The following is a 13497-nucleotide window of genomic DNA, read 5'->3' on the forward strand; positions in this document are numbered from 1 at the left end:
AATTCCAATTCCGATAGGAATTCCAATTCCTACACATTCGCGAACCAAACGCCCTCTAAGTATACGCAAGTGTGTTGTACCAACTGTTTGATGAAATATTGCTTATAAGTTATAACCTACTATATAAAATAGAAAATGATAAAACAAAAAGCACCCAATGACCACCTGCCATGCAGGTGGCAGCTACTGTACATGCATATTCGTAAATGTTATAGGTGTAATGTAATGTAATAAAGAACACTCATTTTCTGAACACCACTGGATGGATGACCTGAAAAATTAAATAAACTATATAAAACTAGGCTGAGGCTAAATCTATCTTCCATTTATGTTGAACGCATCTCCTATGAATAAAGTTGGAGAAATGATGTTATTGATTTAGTAGGATGAAGATAATACATTCGGTAAAAAAAACACACACAAAGAAAATCGTAGTTTAGCACAACCGTTGAACTTAAACCAATCATCCCAAGCTAGAGTTGTAAAATTTCTTCTACGCTTCACCTTGATATCTCAAGTAACATAAAAAAGGTTGAATGATGGTGAGGGCTGACGGCAATGGATGGGAGGTACGTCAAGAGGGTTCACGGTAAATCTGATGAATTGTTGAAAACCAAGATCTTGTTTGATTGGTCCAATGGTTGCCGGAAAAAGTATACTTTTAACACCGTCGTCATCTTGGTCCTCGCCATCCCATGTTCTCAAGTCACCAGCACCACTGATTGTGACAGCCAAAAATGGTGAGCTTGCATTCTTACAAAGGATCAACCAGTCAAAAATGAACGGAGAAAAAACTTATAAACATTATTTATCCAAACCACATTCATCTAATGCACCGTCATTACAAAGAGAAGTCATTCTCTGCCTACTTTCTCAGTGTTGGTGTCAAAGACATCTTGTGAAACACAAAATTAATGAACTGATTTGAAATTAATTAAGAACTCTAAAACACAAAATTAATCAACTCAAACACAAAACAGACTGATTAGTGTTGAGACGACAACCAAAAGCTATAGGTAGAAATCACCTCGTAATTCTTAAAAGAATCAGATACCTTTTTCTCTTCGTCACCTGAAAGTCATTAGATCAAAGCTTCTCCATCACCGCCACACATGTCGACGCTTCAACCATCGCCTTCCTCGCCGCCCAATTGTACCAGAAAGTAGTGATAAGCCGATAGATGACGAACAGGTTCTAGCCAGGAGCTAGAAACTAGAAAAGAGTACACAATTACACATTAAGCAAAGTAGCAAGCCCAATCTAATGAGATTAAATTTCCACTGTATTTGATCTATAAAGAGAAGACATAGTTTCAGCCTCTTCTAATGTGATTTCATAGAGTTCTCATTATTAAAAACTTGGTCATTCCTTGTTCCCCAACGCCACAAGACTGTAAGGAAAAACTGCTCGAAGATTCAAAGAAGCTTCCAATGTGATTTCATATGAAAGATGGTAATCGACCCACTCCCTTGTTAAGGCTGCGCAGAATATGGGAATTTTGCACCACAATAAAACCTGTCGCCACAAATCACTCACCAGTCCACAATTGATAAAAAAGGTGATCGACCTCTTCGGGGGTAACTCCACAAAAAGGACACAGTGTAGAAGAGATAACCCTACCCTAATTTACTAACGATACGTTTGTCGGAAGCATGTTTAATACCGCCCCCAAACATGTTTAATTTGTTCCATATGAATTGTAATGCGAGCAAATTTTGTTCTCAATTAGCAGCCTCAAGGATCTTGTTGAGAAGCCTCTCCCTGGTCAACGAACCATACACACTTGTCCTTTTCACCAAAAATATTCAAAACCAAGGCAAAAATATGCTACGACGGGGAGCTGAAGCAAAACAAAATAGAAAGAAAAAAAAAGCAAGAAACTAATACAGAATGCAAACAGCATATTGTAGTTAAAAAAATTGCCGAAGCCGAGCTTGCACCAGTCAGACCGTGAAACATTTAAACAGACCCATGCTTGCACCAGTCAGAAAAAAAACTGTAGTAAACTTACGTATACAATTAGTATGATAATCAAACTTTGCACGAACATAATTCAAAACTGTAGTAAACTTACGTATACAATTAGTATGATAATCAAACTTTGCACAAACATTTAAAAGGCTCAGATATGTTGCAATGGAACTTGAATTGCTGAAATCTGCCATGGCTGCAATCACAGTTGCAAGTGAATATCAACCTCCACATACAACAATTGCCATCTAAAACTGTTTCGGGTTTAATCCGATTTCAACTTTGTTGACCAAATAAGAACCGGCTTTTAAACCCACTCTAGTTAAAAAAAAACAAAAAAATACAGATTAGATCCACAAACACCGCTTTTGCTCACTACATTATATCATCACAGCCTCCTACTTTTCACACAATTAAAAGCAGAAAACTGAGACAGACGAAATCCTCATTTGCTTGATCAAAATTCAAAACACAATATAACACAAACACCTCAGATTTTATTATATTATAATCATAAGCTGTTGTCGAATTAAGAGAGGCTCAGATATGTAAATAGTGAGAAGAAAGAACAAACCGCCATGGCTGCAAACATCGCGGCTACTTCAACAGCCGGATATTACCCCGCCAAGATACGCTCTGTTTCAACCTTCGTTCCATTCACTCGGATTCACTCGGACACCGACAAATTCTACATCGCCTCTAAAAGGGTTTGAGAAACCGATTATGAAAGTGGCTTGGAGCTGGTTAGAGCCGAGCCAGAACCAGTTTCAAACCAAAACAATCCTTTTCCACCTATTAAAGGGTTTCTCCAAGGGCCGGTTTTGACTGTTGTTGACCCAAACCGAAGCGGTTTGGAAAAAAAAAATACCCGAAACGTGCACCTCTAGGTAGAGATAGATGTTCTTATCTCCAAGGATATAGGTTTTGAGGCTCAGATATGTTATCGTCAGAATTTATTGTTGAAATCCGCCATGGCTGCAATCACAGTAGATTTTCTGATTTTGCCTAGCCAAGATACGGATCCGATCGGTAAATTCTGATTTTGCTCAAAACAATTTCCATCGTCACAGCCTTTTCTAATGTAACTACAACAGCAGCAGCAGCAACATCTCATCATCGAAGTAAAAGGGAAACGGGTAACAAGCTGCGTCACAAACCCTTTTTGGATAAAAAAAAAAAAAAACCACGTCTTTTAAAAACTTCATAAATCGAGTAAAAAGTAAACAAATTGGGTAATCAGCTGACAGATAAGAGGCTCAAATCTGTTGTAGTTGGATATATGATGCCAAAATCCGCCATGGCTGCAATCGCAGCTGCCATCTGGATTGCCCCGCCAAAATACGGATCCGGTCTTCATACTCCGACTTTGCTCAAAAAAAGCATTTCATCGTCACCGCCGCAGAACAACATTGCACCAGCAAAGGCGCCAGATTAAGATTCGGAAACATAGAACAACATGACGATCAAGTGTTTGTTTGTTTGTTTGTTTGTTTGAAAGATAAGACAGAGTAGCTAAGTTGGTTAGGGCGAATCGGCATCAAAATCATCGACTCATAGTTGATCGGAGGATCAAATGGCAAAGGTAAGTTACCCTCAAAACCTCCTCAATCTCCCTTGAGTTTTAAACCGACCACCAGTTTGAGAACTCCTCCCTTGAAACCCATTAATAACCAGATCCAGTTTTAAACTGAACTGGTCCTTTTCCACCTGTAAATTGGTTTTACCAAATACTAGTTTGACCATTGTTGACCCAAACCGAAACAATTTCAACCTGAACCAGTTTGGAAAAAACCCCCCAAATGTGCACCTCTAGGTATAGATGTTCTTATACAGTTCTTATCTCCAGCAATAAAGGTTTTGAGGCTCAGATAGGTTATTATCGGAATTTATCGTCAAAATCCGCCATGGCTGCAATCACAATTGCATGTGTCAAACTCAGAGACAGAGTGCCTAGCCAAGATACGGATCCAATCCATAAATTCCGAGTTTGCTCGGAAATAATTTTCATCGTCATAGCCTTTATATATGGAACAACAGCAACAAAGGGCAATTCGGTCTTTTTCATTTTAAGTATGAAAACACCTCTGACTTAACAGAGAAATGGATGGAATTAACAAACCTTTGGACAAAAGTCGCAAAACTGACCAAACCTCAGGGACAAAAATGACATTTTACTCTTTTTTATGCGGTGTAAAAAATGGCATTTTACCGCCATGGATGCAAACATCACGTTTGCTTCAAATAGAAGCCTCCAGATATTACCCCGCCAAGATACGGTCTGTTTCAACCTTCGTTCGATCCACTCAGACAACGACAAATTCATCACTTGGGGGGGAATCGAAGATCATCGACTGCTGAGAAGGGCAACACCCCTTCCCTCTGCTGCCTCACTGGTATTGTCTGAGTTTTCGGTTCCCCCAAACTCTGATTTGTGAATTGGAGCTTGTTTTTGCCCAATCCACCATGGCTGCAATTGCAGTTGCAAACTCCAGAGAGAATCTCCAAACGCAACAATTGCCAACTGTATTGCCCAGCCAAGATATAGATCGGTTCCACAAACTCCTATTTTGCTCAACCTACATTTATCATCATTGCCTCGTACTTTCAAACAATTAGCACCATCACCACCACCACCAACACATAAAAGATAGAGCAAAATCACCATAACGATAAGATAAATTTAAAACAAAGCATTTGATGATTCAAATCGAAGAGAATTAAGGCTCAGATCTGTAATTTGAAGATCAGACAAAGGGGTCGGACACCGTCATGGCTGCAACACCGGTTGCATCTCACATACCATCCGGGTTGCCCCGCCAAGATACGGGCCGGATCTAACCCTAAGCCCGATTACGATGTTCGGAAAATAATCCATACAGAAATTAACATCATCGCCATCTCTAAAGAAATAAAAGCTAGGCCAAACACCCCCTTAGTAAACTCGGAAACACAGTGTATGTTCTAGAGAGAGAGAGAGAGAAAGAGGTAGGAAGTACCCTTTCATTCAAAACATTTCAAAGGACGAAAATTGTAATTTACTCTTTTATATATTTTATTTTCTATTTCTGTTGAAGGGTTGTTGATTTTCAGCAAGAAATGGGGATGAACTCACCGGCTCAACATGATGATGTTGTGGCAAGAGAGGGGCAACAACCCTTTAAAAACTCCCCTACTCCCTCGCCGGAGCCTCGTTTGTTTTTCCGAACATCTTTTCTTCAGATCCCCAATTTTGGTTTGCCTGTGGTCTGTAACGGTGTTTATACTTATAGCGTCCTTCAGAATTGAAATTTGCAAATGCGAAATACGGGCCATGGGCTGCAGAGGGTATACTGGTCACGGCCCATGGTGCAACATATATTGGACCTTATTAACTCAGCAGGAAGAATTGCATAAATCGGATAAAGATGCACAAAAATTGGTGTGAGAACCGAAGCCGACCGATTAGGATCAACCCCGCCCGTAATGTATAACTTATAATGTATTTGACTTCTTGATACCTAACCAATTTTAATATATCACCATAACGTATGTGATTTCTTGATACATTTTTCTTGTGGAATTTATATGCCAAGGTTCTGTTTTGTTTGCCTCGAATTTTTCATAGCAAAAGACCTGTTAGGATTTAGATTATTAATACATTTCCATTAGACCCTCGGTAATGGGGCCTTATATCACGATGGAGAGTGGTATAGCGCTCTATAGTGCCCGACAACATCATTACAGCCGGTAGGGATGATAATGGGTCGGGTTCGGGTCGGGTATTGGTAATCCCATACCCATACCCGGTTGTAAAATTGTGTCCCATACCCGACCCAATACCCGTCGGGTATTTGTCGGGTAATTACCCGTCGGGTACCGGGTATAACCGCGGGTATCGGGTATACCCATTAGTTTGTTAAAAGATATACATTGGGATTTCCAAATACATTTTTTACTATTATAATTATTATATAATTTTTTATGCAACAACCATTATAAACTAAAAATACATTACATACATATAACTTTTATCATAAATTAATAATAACTTTATAATATTTATACACTTATATTTATACACTTCACAACATATAAAATATAAATACAATCAAATACATATGCTAAAAGAAAATTTCTTTTTCCTCGTTATGAACATACTAAAATAAATCACTAATAGATAAGGGTTAATGGAAAATAAAAATATAAATTAAAAACTTCGGGTATATAGTTCGGGTAAACGGGTATGTGGTTTCAGGTAATCGGGTCGGGTATCACCTAATCCCATACCCGCGAAAATTTTTAAAACTAATCCCATACCCTGCCCAATACCCGTCGGGTATCGGGTATACCCGTCCCATTTGTGTCGGGTTTCGGGTATACCCGTCGGGCTCGGATATTTTTGCCATCCCTAACAGTCGGCGCTATAGGGTTTGATTTTTGATTCCTCGCGAAAATTATCACATCATGCCCCTTCCTTCCCCACTCACACACATATATTTACATACATATGTATGTAGGGGAAGGTTCATTTGAGAAGAAATTTAATGTTAGAAGAAAAAGAAGAAATGGCATAATGGTAAAACATTAAATAGTTTATAACTCCTCCCATTAATTATGTTATCTCTCATTAATAAAGCAAAAAAAAAAAGCATTTTATCTTACACATTTCAAAATTTATCCTACATATATCTTACACTTACCGAAATTTACTCTACGCATATATAAATTTATCATATATATTTAAGAATTTATCCTACTCATACTAAAATTTATCCTTCACATACTAAAATTTATCTTACACGTCGAAAATTGTCATTCACCCTAAATTATTTTATCTTGAAAGTATATTTAAAATGGGAGTTACAAGTTTAATAAATTAGCTAATTAATTACAATTAGAAATTTACCTATATGCCCTTATTAATAACATTAAATACACATATTAAATGAACTAAAATGGAGCATTTCTATTGGTTTAGAACTTATTCTTTTTATTCTTACAAAAATTTTCTTCTCATTTGAACCTTCCACTATGTATGTATAATTGAAGGGGTTATATAACTCCCTTACCACTACACCCTCTTATGATATAACCCCCCATAAAACCTCCTCTTGCACTTTTCCACCAATTGTCGCATAATCCCCACCAAAGGGCTTTATGGGATTTTATGACTACACATGGCCTTACAAATCAAGGAATACTTGACAACAAAAAATGAATGTTATGTCACAACTGTGGCCTCTTTGCCTATGCAGTCAATAGCGTTCTAAAGCGGTTAGCGGACCTCAGGGCGTGTAGCGGTCCAAATAGCGGTGGCCTATAGCGATTCTACTATTAACGGCGCTAAATACCGCTATTTGGAAACCTATATATCGGTTAAAGCATCGATTTTAGCGGTATACAAAATAAAACCTAAATCTATTATGTACGACCAATTAAAACCTAAATTTATTATGTACGACCAATGTCATTGGACGCATACTGGTTCTTCTGAGTTCGCTGGAAGCTGTTCGTCATCTAGACGCTAAATTGAACCTAAATCGAAGCTAAATCTTTCAATCGCTGGAAGCTAGTGCCGCGTCTGTTACTCACAGTTCATCATCTGGATTCCTTGGTTGATGTAGACTCGGAGGAAGATTTCATTGCTTATAACTAGATCGTGTTTCGAACATCGACACTTTTATGGTTTTATGTTTTGAAGTGGAGACATTACTACTAATATTTGGAATGATATTACTATGAATTTTGATATTACTATTAATATTTTTCAAAGGTATATATATATATATATATATATATATATAGGGTGGAGTTCTAGAGTGAACACTAGTGTATTTGCGAACTGAGTGAACAAATCCATTTACACACGTGTATGGCCAGGATCTCATCATCAAATCGTAAAATACACTAGTGTATTTCAACATCAAATCATGACCATTGATCTACACACGTGTATGACCAGGATTAGTTCACTCAGTTCGCAAGCTACACTAGTGTTCACTCTTGAACCTAATCCTATATATATATATATATATATATATATATAAATACATAAATTATGATTGTATAAAAATTACTACTATATCACCGCTATAACCTATATATCATATAGCGGACCTTAACCGCTATTCGATTTTAGACGACTATAACTGCATATCTCTTTGCTATGCACCCAACAACACATTACACAACATATAATTTTTTCACTAATATATAAAGGCTTATTGGATTTTATCAGTCTTTAACTATTGGCCATTGACCGCTGCCACCCCCATCTATCACTTTGACGCCCGCCGCCCCAACTTAACACTTAGTGTGTTCTGTCACCAGATCACTAACTTTTGATCATGTTATTATACTTTTGGGGGTGTCCTAAGATCCCTAAAACCTTCCCAAGATCCCCATGACACCAAAAATGTGTAATAACAGGATTGAAGAAGCATAAACCGAGCGGGTCGGTACTTCTACGGTGATGAACCGCCATACATCGTCTTCTCCACTTCATCCTAGACCTGTAAACAAGAAGAGAGAAACGTGGGCAATGTAGAGACGGATGGTAGAGGAAGAATCCCCTATTTCCAGCTACCAAAGTGCTGCCCTATATCTCATGACCTAATAAGGAGGTGGAGACCTTCTTATATAGGAGATATGAGAAAACCCTAACCTCAATGGGCCAGGCCCAGTTAGGGGTTGTCTCTACGAGCCCACAGCCTAGTGTAGTATAAACTACAACGCGCTGGGCTTCGCGGGTTAGTACGCAATAATAATAATATTAATATAAAAGTGATAAATAGTAGGAAAGTCTGACCACTCAGGTCGGGTCCAGTACCATACCTCGTCATGTCCCCCAGTCTAGTGTTGCTCCCGCGTGCAAGCGTGGGAGGAGCACTTAGACTTATTAGGAGCTCGGGAGTGAAGATCACTAATTTTAGGCTTACATGTCGTCCGGGTGCGAGAAAGTCGCTGGCCATGTTTATTGTGGTTGTTGTCGGCTGTGAGTAGAGATAATGGAGCAATGAATAGTATACGATTGCTCATCGTGGAAATTGGTTGGGTAAACCTGACGCACGCTGATTGGTTATAGACAATTGTCGTTTGAATTACCATGATCTTCTTAAGGTTGTGTGTACGCGGTTAGGTCCCGCGTATGAGCCTTGGAACAGGCTGAGTTTTGGTAGTTCAGTGTCTCGCCCTTGGATGACTTTTACGAGTGTGGCCCTGCCTTAGCGGTGTGCGCACAGTTGTGTGGGCTGCTATAGAATATCCACCCTGTGGTGTGACTTTTGTTGGTTAACATATGGTGCGCTAGCGGCGTTCAACTCATTGAAAGAGTTAATGTTGATGTAACGGCGGTCCCTACCACGCGTCCGTGTCATCGGGATCTCCGGTGTCGTAATGTGCAGCCATTGGTGGTCATAGATGCACATGCAGATGTTATGCCACCTTAGGCGAATGTAGGACTGCTGGCGGTTGTACCAGCCGTTGTTATTGATGATCTGACTATAGCAGTCATCGTTGCAGTCGGAAAGAATGATGTACAATGCATGTAACACCTCGAATTTTTGTGTCCAATGATGTGTTAACACGTGTCATTTGATTACACGTGGCATCTACATTAAATAAAGGACTAATTTTGACAAACCTTGAAAGTATGTAAATTCGAGGGTTATAAATGTCAACCAAGGGTAAATATTCTGTATAGTAACCCTAAATAATGCTTGTACCTTCAAACGAATAAATCATAGATCGTACGGAAGCGAAACGCGGAAGAAAGTGAGAGATTACAAACCACAGGGGTTAACTGTGTCAACATGTTTAATTATACCTCTGAGTGACCCTTTAACGTTCCCGAGGCTTGTAACAGTATAATACACTCACTAGAATGCAATATATAAATTTCGCGAAGTTCCGTTTTAAAACGAGAAAGTTACGATCGAATTCGTGTGAGAAGGGTTAAAAGCGTCAATAATATAATTTAAGGCCTTCCGGATAATAAATAAATTTAACCGAGGGCTTAACAATGCGGGTAAATAACTCGAGGTCCTTAACTGTAATTAATCAAGGGCCATATCGCAAAGTTACCCCTTCAAACCCGAAAGGTCAGGTAATTAATTACCAAGATTTTATAATCATTACTAAAAGATTTAAAAAGATTTATTTTAACCCCTTACGGACCGTAAAGGGTATGCCTTACGGACCGTAAGGAGGGGGAATGATTGCTGATGATCCGCCTATGGCTTACGGACCGCAAGGCCGAAGCCATACGGTCCGTAAGCGACGCCCAACGACAGATTGTTGGCTGTTGGCTGATTTAAACGGCCAAACAAGGAGTAATGGGTTTCTCAGAAGTATGGATGCCCCCTACTCGACCCATAACTCTCTAGGACACATGCCATCCATCCATGATCAGTTGTAGAATGGTGTGTGATGATCTTGGACCTTGCCTTTGACTATAAATAGGCACATTGTGTTCATAACTTTCATCACAACTCAAAACACTTCTCTGGTCACTTCTAAAAGCTCTCAAGCACTCTTCTTTGTTCTATAAGCAAGTCTCAACTTCTGTAAGTCGTTTAGATCTTTTGTAGTTCAATTTATACTTAGTAAATAGCTAAAAACCAAACCGTCGTAAATACGGTTTGACTTCAAAATAAATCCGTAATGGCTCAGGCTTATGACGGATCAAAAGTAGTTATGAGTTGGTATTTATGTGGGTAATAAACCTCTAAAAGGGTTCCCTCTGATCACCACTCTAACTAGCTCAAATGTCGAGTCAAACGAATGCTTAAAAAGTCAACAGAAAGCTATTTTTGCGATTCTTACATAATCTGTAATGCATATGCTATGGAACCTGTTTAGACACTCATAAAACATGATATTAAGTATACAAACTTGTTTGCGCTCGTTTGAATCGACCATTTGCTATATTAACCCGGTTCGGAGCCGAATGTCGCAAAAGTTTGACTTTTGCTTTGACTTCAGTTCTGACCCGTTTTAATGAGGTATAGATATGCCTTAGGACTCTCTTAGGACCAGGTTACATGAGGGTTTAACCCTCTGTGACCGGTTCATGAATTGTCCGAGTCTTTTACGCATTTCCGTTAATCGCCTAAAAGTTGACCGTAACGCCTTTTTAAAATAAAACGAGTATTTCGGACACGTGAACGGACCATAACCTTGCTTACTAAATTATAAGCATGTCCTTAAAGTTTCACGTCAATCCGAGGTCTAGAAGGAGAGTTATGCTAAAAGGCGCATTTATAAGAAACTTTTGTAATAAACGGCGCAATTAGCATAACGCCTATCTAAACCAAGATTTCGTCACCAAAACTTTTACCCACTGTTGTAAAATAACATTTTTGGAATTTTAAAGATTTTTAATAATTTTTACCTTGCTCATAACCTGCGGTTATGGCTACGGTTCGGTAAATACCGAATATGCCCTTTTCGGCCAAAACTTGAGTTCTACAAGGTCTTTTGACCCGATTCCAGATGCTACTGATTTTAAATAATAAATAAAGTATTTTAGACCTTATAAACTGTTCAGGAAACTCAGATTTCCTGTAGAACTCGAAAAGCTCTTTAAAAGTCTTTAAAATGACCGAAAAACCCCTACGGGGCGATATATTAACTAAAACTCGTTACGGGCATCACGGAAGGTATCCTACTGATACCACAACCTCTTTAAGGCATATTGACTTAGGAAATAAGCATAAGACTCTCATAGTTAACCGTTTCGCCTATTGTGCGCATGGTTCGGCTTATGGAACTAGTTTTCATAAATTAGCCGACATGGGTCAAACCATATTATTTTGACCCCAAAATCCAGAGTGTGAACCTTGAACCCATATAAAACAAGTCTCTGAACTTGTTGGGCCGGAATCACACTCCATTCTCGGTTTTCGCCTTTTCGCGCGATTAAACCATATTTATATTTTGGAACCAACCGGTCTAGGCTACGGCCAATATAAGGACCCGTTAGGATTCTAATAGGTTAATTAAAACCTTCGTTCCAGAATAGGAGCCCCAGTAAAAGCTACTTGTGACGTAATCCATTAAGGAATATACTTGCAAAGGTAAATACTTTAACTTATTTTCCCTTATACGGGCTTGGGATACGGTATATTAATACCGCTTGATTGAGCATCATATCTTCCATCGCTTAGGTGGTTAATTGAATAATGTGATCGGCTCATTTAAACAGTCTTGTTACTTAAAAGCCTTTGGGGGGTTAATGACCGTTGTCCCGGATATCCTTGGCATCATTTTACAAAATGGCCACGACCTCGACATCCCGGTGTAGGCGTACACCCGGTATATTATGTCGACATTATTATTAATAAAAGACGTAGCCGTTGGTTTTTACACTACGGTTTTACGCAATGTGGTGTGTCTATTAATCTTTAACCCGGACAGGATCCGGGCTACTGAACGCATAAAAGGACATGTAATTCGTTCACAAGATTTTAATAATTTTCCCAAGTTATAAAAGAGTTTGTGCCTCGTGCATTCAAATCAATTTTAATAAACATTTTCAAATGTGTCAGTTGAACGTATTTACCAGTGTAAACTGACGTATTTTCCCAAAAAGATTAAGTGCAGGTACTACACGAAATTGGCTGGTAGTAGCTTCCTAGCATCGTGATAAGTCTCGCAAGCTTGATGCTGTATCTGACTGAACAATACTTTATTATTATTTTGATCCCCTGTGGATACAATTCGACTTCTGTAATACACTTGATATTACATTCAAAAGGTTGAATTATATTTATCTTTTTGCTTCCGCTGTGCATTCATATAATTGTGTGGTTTGACTATATTGTTGCCAACTACGTCACGGTAATCCCCCACCGGGCCCACCGGTGATACACGTGGAAATCGGGGTGTGACAGGTTGGTATCAGAGCCAACATTGAGTGAATTAAACACATTAGGCATTATGTTTAATCTCAGTGACACAATTGCACATACTTGAGTCTAGACAAGAACATAGGACAAATTCGAATTGTTATTCCAATTTTGTCTTTTTCTTTTATTATTGGTATTTAAAGTTTTATAAAGCAGGAAACATGCCGCCAGCGATATTCCGAGGAAGAGGAAGGGGAAGAAGAGGCAGAGGAGAGATCGTTACTCATCACGATCACGAAGCCGGACCTTCAGGTACGCGAGCTCCTTCGACTACAAGGAGTGAAGAACCGTAGAGGCGAAGAGACCTTTACGAACCTGCGAGGCATTCCACCTCGCACAGCTCGACGCCATCATACCGGCACTCATTCGGGCCAAATTCAGAGAATGATCCCAACAACCCGCAACCCTCCTTCATACCTCTACAACGTTCGGTATCGCACCGAAATTATGACGACCCTACTCCATACTTCATAGGTCAGTTTAATCCAGCTGACTACATACAGGAACCTTCAGGCTTTGTTCCATTAGGGCCACAAGATCACTTCTCCGAAGATCATATGGATGAAGATACTGATCCAACAGAACCTGCTCGTGGTACGCCCACGCATCCGATAGAAGTCTCTGATGGGTCATCCTTCCA

At 39.2% G+C, this 13497-nt stretch overlaps 1 long non-coding RNA gene across 3 annotated transcripts; it reads right to left on the reverse strand.

Annotated features, from left to right (window-relative positions):
• Nucleotides 1–304: 304 nt before the first annotated feature.
• LOC110940849 lies at nucleotides 305–5447 on the reverse strand. 3 transcript variants are annotated; one of them, XR_004893777.1, is made up of 3 exons: nucleotides 5084–5415; nucleotides 1055–3115; nucleotides 305–718 (listed from the first exon to the last, which is right to left on the reverse strand). It is a non-coding gene; the product is annotated as an uncharacterized LOC110940849 (long non-coding RNA). The 3 variants fall into 3 exon arrangements; XR_004893776.1 differs by lacking the exon at nucleotides 305–718 and having other exon boundaries at nucleotides 792–3115; nucleotides 5084–5447; XR_002593584.2 differs by lacking the exon at nucleotides 305–718 and having other exon boundaries at nucleotides 792–2289; nucleotides 5084–5422.
• Between the last annotated feature and the right edge of the window lie 8050 nt (nucleotides 5448–13497).

The sequence above is a fragment of the Helianthus annuus genome, chromosome 5 (genome assembly GCF_002127325.2).
Source record: "Helianthus annuus cultivar XRQ/B chromosome 5, HanXRQr2.0-SUNRISE, whole genome shotgun sequence".
Classification (NCBI taxonomy): Eukaryota; Viridiplantae; Streptophyta; class Magnoliopsida; order Asterales; family Asteraceae; genus Helianthus; species Helianthus annuus.